Source organism: Triticum urartu, chromosome 2A, assembly GCF_056163025.1.
Source record: "Triticum urartu cultivar PI428250 chromosome 2A, HENAU_Tu73, whole genome shotgun sequence".
Lineage (NCBI taxonomy): Eukaryota > Viridiplantae > Streptophyta > Magnoliopsida > Poales > Poaceae > Triticum > Triticum urartu.
Genome location: NC_141874.1, coordinates 621,202,310 through 621,213,307, shown reverse-complemented (window position 1 = coordinate 621,213,307; position 10,998 = coordinate 621,202,310).

Here is a 10,998-nt window from a genome sequence, read left to right as displayed (position 1 = left end):
CCCAGTGCCAGTTCCTGTTTGTTGCATGTTTTTTGTTTCGCAAAAAATCCATATCAAACAGAGTCCAAACGGGATAAAAAACTTATGGAGATTTTTTGGAATATATGTGAATTTTGGGAAGTGGAATCAACACGAGAGGATGCCCGAGGGGCCCACGAGGGTGAGGGGCGCGCCCCAGGGGGTGGGGCGCGCCCTGGTCCCTCGTAGCCACTCCGTAAGGCGATTGGAGCCCTTCTTTCGCGGCAAGAAAGCCTATATCCGGATAAAAATTGTGTCAAAATTTCAGCCCAATCGGAGTTATGGATCTCCGGGAATTTATGAAACGGAGAAAGGGAAGAATCAGAGAGCACAGAAATAGAAGGAAACAGAGAGAGAGAGAGAGAGAGATACAATCTCGGAGGGGCTCTCGCCCCTTTGCCTCCATGGAGGCCATGGACCAGAGGGGAAACCCTTCTCCCATCTAGGGGGGAAGGTCAAGGAAGAAGAAGAAGAGGGGGGGCTCTCTCCCCCCTCTCCCGATGGCACCGGAACACTGCCGGGGCCATCATCGCGACAACGATCTACACCGACAACTTCACCGCCGTCATCACCAACTCTTCCCTCCTCTATGCAGCGGTGTTACCCCTCTTTTAGCCGTTGTTATCTCTACTTAAACATGGTTCTCAACTCTATATATTATTTCCCAATGATATATGGCTATCCTACGATGTTTGAGTAGATCCGTTTTGTCCTATGGGTTAATTGATTATCGTGATTGGTTTGAGTTGCATGTTTTGTTATTGGTGTTGTCCTACGGTGCTCTCCGTTTCGCACAAGCATGAGGGATCCCCGCTGGAGGGTTTGCAATATGTTCATGATTTGCTTATGGTGGGTGGTGTGAGTGACAAAAGCACATACCCGAGTAAGTAGGTTGTTTGCGTATGGGAGTAAAGAGGACTTGATGCCTTATAATGCTATGGTTGGGTTTTACCTTAATGATCTTTAGTAGTTGCAGATGCTTTCTAGAGTTCCAATCATAAGTGCATATGATCCAAGAAGAGAAAGTATGTTAGCTTATGCCTCTCCCTCAAATAAAATTGCAATAATGATTACCGGTCTAGTTATCGATTGTCTAGGGACAAATAACTTTCTCATGACAAAAAGCTCTCTACTGAAACTAATTTAGTTGTGTCTTCATCTAAACAAGCCCTAGCTTTTTTACATGCTCTTTATTATCTTGCAAACCTAGCCTGAAACACCTACAAATTACTTCTAGTTTCATACTTGTTCTAGGTAAGGCGAACGTTAAGCGTGCGTAGAGTTGTATTGGTGGTCGATAGAACTTGAGGGAATATTTGTTCTACCTTTAGATCCTCGTTGGGTTCTACACTCTTACTTATCTAAAGAGGCTACAATTGATCCCCTACACTTGCGGGTTATCATGACCTTTTTTTGGCGCCGTTGCTGGGGAGCAATAGCGTGGGGTGAATATTCTTGTGTGTGCTTGTTTGCTTTATCACTAAGTGGATTTTATTTGCTGTTCTAAGTTGTTGTCTATATTTAGTTATGGATATGGAACACGAAATACCAAAAAAATAGGTTTACTTGCTTCTCATGGAGATGGGGAACCTCCTAAAACCCTCGATGCTCATTATGTGAAAGATATTATGCACTACTTTAATAATGCTGAGAAAACTCCATTCAATTATATAATGGGAGACACGTTGGATCAACATGAATACTTTAGGGATTATCGCTTGACTCAAAAAGGGAAACTATTATGGGATCAAATTTATATGTTGCATTGGTATGCTCGGCAACTATGCTTGAGATATGATTATACTTGTTGCTCTAGGATGAAGGCTCCACACCATCCCTTTTTATGTGAATTTAATGATAATGAAACCTTAGATTCTTATGCTAATGGTATATATGATTACTATGATGTGGAACGAATAGAAGAATTTGTTGCTTTTAAGGGTGCTTGTGAAATTGAATCTTTGTTTAAAGAGTTCGAAAATTTTGATGATTCAGTTTATAGACCTAAAAATTTGGATATCCTTAAATATTGCTATGAGAATTATAAATACAATTATGATATTGATGAATTTATTGAGAAATTCTCCGCTGTCCGAGAAGAGACTAAAATAATTTTACAGGAGTCTGTGGAAGAAGAAATTGATGAAACTGTGAGCTCATTGGATGAAAAATATGATGAGGAGAGCGAAGAACAAAAGGAGGAAGATCGGATTAGCTACTCATGCCGACCTTATAATGAGAGTAACTCTCCAACTCATACATTATTTAATGTCCCTTCATTCTTACCGAAGGATGAATGCCATGATAATTCCTATGATCCCGTTGATTCGTTTGAAATATCCCTTTTTGATGAACTTGATGCTTGCTATTCTTGTGGCCAAGATGCCAATATGAATTATGCTTATGGAGATGAACTTGCTATTGTTCCTTATGTTAAGCATGAGATTGTTGCGATTGCACCCACACATGATAGTCATATTATCTTTTTGAATTCTCCAAACTACACTATATCGGAGAAGTTTGCACTTATTAAGGATTATATTGATGGGTGGCCTTTTATTGTTGGACATGGTAATTTTGATGAATATAATATGCATGTGCTTGCTGCTCCTACTTGCAATTATTATGAGAGAGGAACTACATCTCCGCCTCTCTATGTTTCAAACACGATAAAATTGCAAGAAACTTCTTATGCTATGCATTGGCCTTTACTTGATGTGCATGAATTGTTCTTGTATGACATGCCGATGCATAGGAAGAGAGTTAGACTTCGTCATTTCTTGATATATGTTGCTTTGTGCTCACTACTAAATGTCAAATCATTGCTAATTCAAATTGGCTTTGATATACCTTGGGATCCGGGTGGATTCATTACTTGAGCACCTTATGCCTAGCTCAATGGCTTTAAAGAAAGCGCTGCCAGGGAGACAACCCGGAAGTTTTAGAGATTCATTTATTTCTGTTAAGTGCTTTTATAGAGTTTAAAAACAAAAAAATAAAGAGGGGAACCCAAAATGTTTCAAAAAGGAAAGTGAAAGTGGGAGAGACAAGCATTGTTGAAGTGAGGGAGCTCCTTGAACTTTGTTCATGCTCACGGAAACTTTGTGAATCTTAATTACAGAAAATTTTCAACAAAAATAATTATCCCCTTGTACAATTCCATTGTATTATAAAAATAATGTGCCAAGATTTGCCTTTAGGATGTTTACATTGCTTGTTGGTTTGTGCGGTGCAAAACAGAAACTTTGGCTGTAGTGAGCGATTTTACATATTTTACTGGAACATCAAACGGTTCTGAAACTTTTTGCACTGTATTTATATAAATTTTTTTATTTGTTCTAATTTTTTCAGAATTTTTGGAGTACCAGAAGTATGGTGAATGTTCAGATTACTACAGACTGTCCTGTTTAAGACAGATTCTGTTTTTGATGCATTGTTTGCTTGTTTTGATGAAACTATCGATTTCTATCAGTGATTAAGCCATGGAAAAGTTATATTACAGTAGCTACAATTCAAAAACAAAATATGAATTGGTTTGCAACAGTACTTAGAGTAGTGATTTGCTTTATTATACTAACGGATCTTACCAAACTTTCTGTTGAGTTTTGTGTGGATGTAGTGATCAAGGATCGAGGAGGTCTCGATATGAGGAGAAGGAGGAGAGGAAAGAGCTAAAGCTTGGGGATTACCAAGGCAACCCAAGTAAATATTCTAGGAGACTCAAGCGTCTAAGCTTGGGGATGCCGCCCGGGAAGGCATCCCATCTTTCTTCAACAAGTATCGGTATGTTTTTGGTTTCGTTTCGTTCATGTGATATGTGCAAATCTTGGAGCATCTTTTGCATTTAGTTTTCACTTTTATTTGATGCACCATGATGGTACGATATAGTCCATGGTTGATTTGTAGAATGCTCTTTGTACTTCACTTATATCTTTTTAGTATGGCTTTATAGAATGCTTCATGCGCTTCGCTTATATCATTTGAAGTTTGGATTGCATGTTTCCCTACACATATAAAACCGCCATTTGTAGAATGATCTTTTGCTTCACTTATATTTGTTAGAGTTTGGGCCTATCTTTTATAGAAAGAATTAAACTCTCTTGCTTCACTTATATCTATTTAGAGAGTTGACAGGAATTGGTCATTCACATGGTTAGTCATTAAATCCTACATAAAACTTGTAGATCATTGAATATCATATGTTCGATTCCTTGCGATAGTTTTGCGATATAAAGATGGTGATATTAGAGTCATACTAGTAGGTAGTTGTGGATTGTAGAAATACTTGTGTTGGAGTTTGTGATTCCCGTAGCATGCACGTATGGTGAACCGTTGTGTAACGAAGTTGGAGCATGAGGTATTTATTGATTGTCTTCCTTATGAGTGGCGGTCGGGGACGAGCGATGGTCTTTTCCTACCAATCTATCCCCCTAGGAGCATGCACGCAGTACTTTGTTTAGATGACTAATAGATTTTTGCAATAAGTATGTGAGTTCTTTATGACTAATGTTGAGTCCATGGATTATACGCACTCTCACCCTTCCATCATTGCTAGCCTCTTCGGTACCATGCATTGCCCTTTCTCGCCTTGAGAGTCGGTGCAAACTTCGCCGGTGCGTCCAAACCCCGTGATATGATACGCTCTATCACACATAAGCCTCCTTATATCTTCCTCAAAACAGCCACCATACCTACCTATCATGACATTTCCATAGTCATTCTGAGATATATTGCCACGCAACTTCCATCATCATCATATACATGACTTGATTATTTATTGTCATATGGCTTTGCATGATCGTAAGATAGCTAGCATGATGTTTTCATGGCTTGTCCGTTTTTTATTTCATTGCCACGCTAGATCATTGCACATCTTGGTACACCGCCTGAGGCATTCATATAGAGTCATATCTTTGTTCTAGTATCGAGTTGTAATATTGAGTTGTAAGTAAATAAAAGTGTGATGATCATCATTATTAGAACATTGTCCCATGCGAGGTTAGCAAAATAAAAGTGGCCAGAGAAGCCCCCCAAAAAAGAGAGAGAGGCCAAAGAAGCCTACAAAGAAAAGAAAAAAAAGAAAAAAATGAGAGAAAAGAGAGAAGGGACAATGTTACTATCCTTTTACCACACTTGTGCTTTAGAGTAGCACCATGTTCTTCATATAGAGAGTCTCTTGAGTTATCACTTTCATATACTAGTGGGATTTTCATTATAGAACTTGTCTTGTATATTCCAACGATGGGCTTCCTCAAGTGCCCTAGGTCTTCATGAGCAAGCAAGTTGGATGCACACCCACTTAGTTTCAGTTTGAGCTTTCATACACTTATAGCTCTAGTTCATCTATTGCATGGCAATCCCTTCTCCTCGCATTGACATCAATTGATGGGCATCTCCATAGCCCGTTGATTAGCCGCGTCGATGTGAGACTTTCTCCCTTTTTGTCTTCTCCACACAACCTCCATCATCATATTCTATTCCACCTATAGTGCTATATCCATGGCTCATGCTCATGTATTGCGTGAAAGTTGAAAAGGTTTGAGAACATCAAAAGTATGAAACAATTGCTTGGCTTGTCATTGGGGTTGTGCATGATTTGAATATTTTGTGTGATGAAGATGGAGCATAGCCAGACCATATGATTTTGTAGGGATAACTTTCTTTGGCCATGTTATTTTGAAAAGACATGATTGCTTTATTAGTATGCTTGAAGTATTATTGTCTTAATGTCAAATGATACACTATTTATTTGAATCACTCGTGTCTTAATATTCATGCCATGATTAGATTACATGATCAAGATTATGCTAGGTAGCATTCCACACCAAAAGTTATCTTTTTTATCATTTACCTACTCAAGGACGAGCAGGAATTAAGCTTGGGGATGCTGATACGTCTCCATCATATTTATAATTTTTGATTGTTCCATGCCAATATTCTACAACTTTTACATACTTTTGGCAACTTTTTATACTATTTTTGGGACTAACATATTGATCCAGTGCCAAGTGCCAGTTCCTGTTTGTTGCATGTTTTTTGTTTCGTAGAAAATCCATATGAAATGGAGTCCAAACGGGATTAAAAATTACGAAGATTTTTTTGGAATATATGTGAATTTTGGGAAGTGGAATCAACGCGAGACGATGACCGAGGGGCCCATGAGGGTGAGGGGGGCGCCCCAGGGGGTAGGGCGCGCCCTGGGCCCTCGTGGCCACTCCGTAAGGTGGTTGGTGCCCTTCTTTCGCCGCAAGAAAGCCAATATCCGGATAAAAATCATGTCAAAATTTCAGCCCAATCGGATTTACGGATCTCCGGGAATTTAAGAAACGGTGAAAGGGCAGAATCAGAGAGCGGAGAAATAGAAGGAAACAGAGAGAGATCCAATCTCGGAGGGGCTCTTGCCCCTCCGCCGCCATGGAGGCCATGGACCAGAGGAGAAACCCTTCTCCCATCTAGGGGTAAGGTCAAGGAAGACGAATAAGGGGTGCTCTCTCCCCCTCTCTCTCGATGGTGCCGGAACACAGTCGGGGCCATCATCACGACAACGATCTACACCAACAACTTCATCGCCGTCATCACCAACTCTTCCCTCCTCTATGCAGCGGTGTAACCCCTGTTTTACCCGCTATAATCTCTACTTAAACATGGTGCTCAATGCTATATATTATTTCCCAATGATGTATGGCTATCCTATGATGTTTGAGTAGATCCGTTTTGTCCTATGGGTTAATTGATGATCGTGATTGGTATGAGTTGCATGTTTTATTATTGGTGCTGTCCTATGGTGATCTCTGTGTCGCGCAAGCGATAGGGATCCCCGCTGTAGGGTTTGCAATATGTTCATGATTTTCTTATGGTGGGTGGCGTGAGTGACAGAAGCACAGACCCGAGTAAGTAGGTTGTTTGCGTATGGGAGTAAAGAGGACTTGATGCCTTATAATCCTTTGGTTGGATTTTACCTTAATGATCTTTAGTAGTTGCAGATGCTTGCTAGAGTTCCAATCATAAGTGCATATGATCCAAGAAGAGAAAGTATGTTAGCTTATGCCTCTCCCTCAAATAAAATTGCAATAATGATTACCGGTCTAGTTATCGATTGTCTAGGGACAAATAACTTTCTCGTAACAAAAAGCTCTCTACTGAAACTAATTTAGTTATGTATTCATCTAAACAGCCCCTAACTTTTATTTACATGCTCTTTATTATCTTGCAAACCTAGCCCACAACACCTACAAAGTACTTCTAGTTTCATACTTGTTCTAGGTAAGGCGAACGTTAAGCGTGCGTAGAGTTGTATCGGTGGTCGATAGAACTTGAGGGAATATTTGTTCTACCTTTAGCTCCTCGTTGGGTTCGACACTCTTACTTATCAAAAGAGGCTACAATTGATCCCCTATACTTGTGGGTTATCACCCTCCGTGATCAAATCCCGCTCCGTCAGGATGCCGGAAAAGGCCCCTAGATGGGATCTCACGGGTACAGAAGGTTGTGGCGGTGGAAAAGTGGTTCCGTGGCTCCCCTGGAAGTTTTTGCGGTATATGAGTATAAATAGGAGGAAGATCTAGGTCAGGAGGTCACCGAGGGGCCCACAAGGTTGGGGGGCGCGCCCTACCCCCTGGGCGCGCCCTCCACCCTTCTGGCCGCCTCATGGATCTTCTGACTTGCATTCCAAGTCTCCTGGGTGTCTTCTGGTCCAAGAAAAATCACCGCGAAAGTTTTATTCCGTTTGGACTCCGTTTGGTATTCCTTTTCTGCGAAACTCTAAAAGAAGGAAAAAACAGAAACTGACACTGGGCTCTAGGTTAATAGGTTAGTCCCAAAAATCATATAAAATAGCATATTGATGCATATAAAACATCCAAAACAGATAATATAATAGCATGGAACAATAAAAAAATTATAGATAAGTTGGAGAATTGTCACAGTCATACTCAATCTCTCCCTAATAATAAAGCACGGGTTGAATCTGTCGGGTTCACCGTCACGATGTTTTTACACAAAGGTCTCTGTGGTTTTTGGTAATTGAACCCGCAGTCCAATAAATAAGTTGGAAAAAATGATTCATATGTCGCGCTTGACCAGAAAAAAACCACCCCTGAGTCGAGTGACCGCGTCTCCTACCCCCGTCTGGATCCGCCGCCTCGCCGCCGCCGGCCGGCATCCTCCTCCACGCCATACTCCGCCGAGCCATGCCACCGTCCTCCCCGCACCCCGGTCTGCCTGCCTCCTCTCCGCCGCGCGCTCCTCCCCGTGCCGTCCGAGTCCCCCGCATGTGGTACGCCGATGATGAGGCCCAGGCCGCCGCGCTCCGGGCTCGCGCCGGCCGGCTCGAGCGCGCGCTGCCCACCACGACGAGCTGCTCAACACTCTCCTCGCCGCCGCGGGCAACGGCCGGGAGGAGGAGGAGGAGGCGCGGGAGGCGCAGCAGCGTCAGAATTAGCGCGTCGAATCCGGCCTCGGCTTACGGCGACACGGGCGTGGAGGCTCTGGCTGCTAATTCAAGTATTGTATAATTGCTGCTAATTCAAGTATTGGATTTTGTGCTTTACAGGAAACCAATTGATATGACCCCAAAACAGGAGAAAATTATGTATAACAAGGCGAATGAAATCAATGGCAGCCCATGTTTCTCTGTCTAAAGCTGTTGTTTTATTCAATACATAAGCATCGACAACTTACTATTCCTAAATTAGCTTCTATGCAATTTTATTCAAAGTTTGTGATCTGGATGGATCTGGATGTTTGTGATTTTTATGATCCATTTAGCACATTTCATTTGATGTTGAATGCATCTGAGGTTCCATGCAACAGATTAAAACCTGAATTTCTCATCCACTGACAATTTGGTAGATGTTGAATGGACCTAGATGAAGAGTTTGTGATCTGGAGGGATGTTGTTGTTTATTTAGATTAAAACTGAAAGGTATACTTCATTTGAAATCTTACATGCTAACAATTCAGGGTACATGAGTCTGTATGCATCAGTTTTAATATGAATAACATCAACTGAATTAAAACTGAAGGGTACATCCAGATCCTTTTAGTACACTTCATTTGAATTAAAACCGAATTAGAACTTTATGTCCTGTTGCAATGCACGGGCCCTTTTGCTAGTATTAATCAATAGCAAAGCATACAAATGACAATGGTGCTCTCTAACTGGTGCTTTCTACAAGAGGATGATGACTCAGCAATAAAAGTAAATTGATGTGCCCTTCGCAGAGGGAAGCAGGGATTTGTAGAGGTGCCAGAGCTTGAGCTTTTTGAAACAGACATGAATAATATTTTGAGCGGTATGCTTTCATTGTCAACATAACAACCAAGAGATGTCGGTATCTTCCATACTAGATACATTATAGGCGGTTCCCAAACAGAATGGTAAAGTTTATACCCCCTCCATCAACAAGCACCACTACAAAAAAAGACACATCCGTGACATTTTGGGCCGAACAAAAAAAAATTCTGTCATACTTACGACACTTCTATGATGGTAATTGTGACAAAACCCGGTATCATCATAGATGCGGCGGGGTCCTACTTCTATGACAAAAAATCATGACAAAAAATGGGCTTTTCGTCCTGGACGGGACGGAGACACAGCTGCATGATATTCTTTGGGCCGTCCATGACGGAAAAAACCGTGGTAAAAGCAAGGGCGAGGAAAATATCGGGGAGTTCCCGGTTATGGTGGGTGGTCGGGGGCCGAGCTATGTGCGTTTCTCTCGTATGTACGCGCGTGTGTGCGAGGCGTTGGGCTCTAACGGAACCCGAGCGATTGCACTGTAGGTTACACATTACTGAACCCGAGCGATCGATCGATCCCTTGCTGTTAACTGAACCCGAGTGATTCCTTCACTACTGGTGCTAACTGAAGCCGATCAAACACTGCTGCCTCCTTCCCTTGATGAACAGTGAGCGTTGTTGAGGGGGTTTGGATGAATAGTTCCCGGTGGGGGCTTGGATGAACATGACCCCATGGTAGTAGAGGCTGTTGCCGCTGGATGAACAGTACCTCGATCGATCGAGCCGGTGGATGAACAGGACCCCGTGGAGGGCTGGATGAACAGGACCCCATGGAGGGCTAGTTGGACAGTAGCCGGTGCAGGGCTGGTTGAACAGTAGTTGGCGGAGGGCTGGATGAATAGTAGCCCGTGGAGGGGTGGTTGAACAGGACCCCGTGGAGAGGGATGGTTGAATAGTAGCTGGTGGAGGAGCGGTGGGGGTTGGATGAACAGGAGCCCGTGGATGAACAATCGCAGGTGGAGGCTGGAGGAGGTCGACGGTGGATGAACAGGAGCCCGTGGAGGCAGTTGATGGTGGATGAACAGTAGCCGGTGGAGGCAGTCAACGGTGGAGATGAACAGTATCCCGTGGAGTCCTGTTTTGCGGTACGCCACACCCCTCCCGATGAACAGGACCCCTGTTTCGACCGTAGCACTCCAACACAAGTCGTTTCCTCTGTTTTGCGGTACGCCACACGGAATGAAACCTTCGGGAGCGTGATTTTTGGAACGAACGTGATCCAAGAGACTTGGAGTTGAAGTCAAGGAAGCTTCAAGGTGGCCATGAGGCAGGGAGGCGCGCCTGCCCCCCTGGGCGCGCCCCACCCTCGTGGGCCCCTCATGGCTCCCCTGATCGACTTCTTTCGCCTATATATCAATATACCCTAAAAACATCGGGGAACAGAATAGATTGGGAGTTCCGCCGCTGGAAGCCTCCGTAGCCACCGAAAACCAATCTAGACCCGTTCCGGCACCCTGCCGGAGGGGGAAATCCCTCTCCGGTGGCCATCTTCATCATCCCGGCGCTCTCCATGACGAGGAGGGAGTAGTTCACCCTTGGGGCTGAGGGTATGTACCAGTAGCTATGTGTTTGATCTCTCTCTCTCTCCCTCGTGTTCTTGAGATGGTATGCTCTTGATGTATCGCGAGCTTTGCTATTATAGTTGGATCTTATGATGTTTCTCCCCCTCTACTCTCT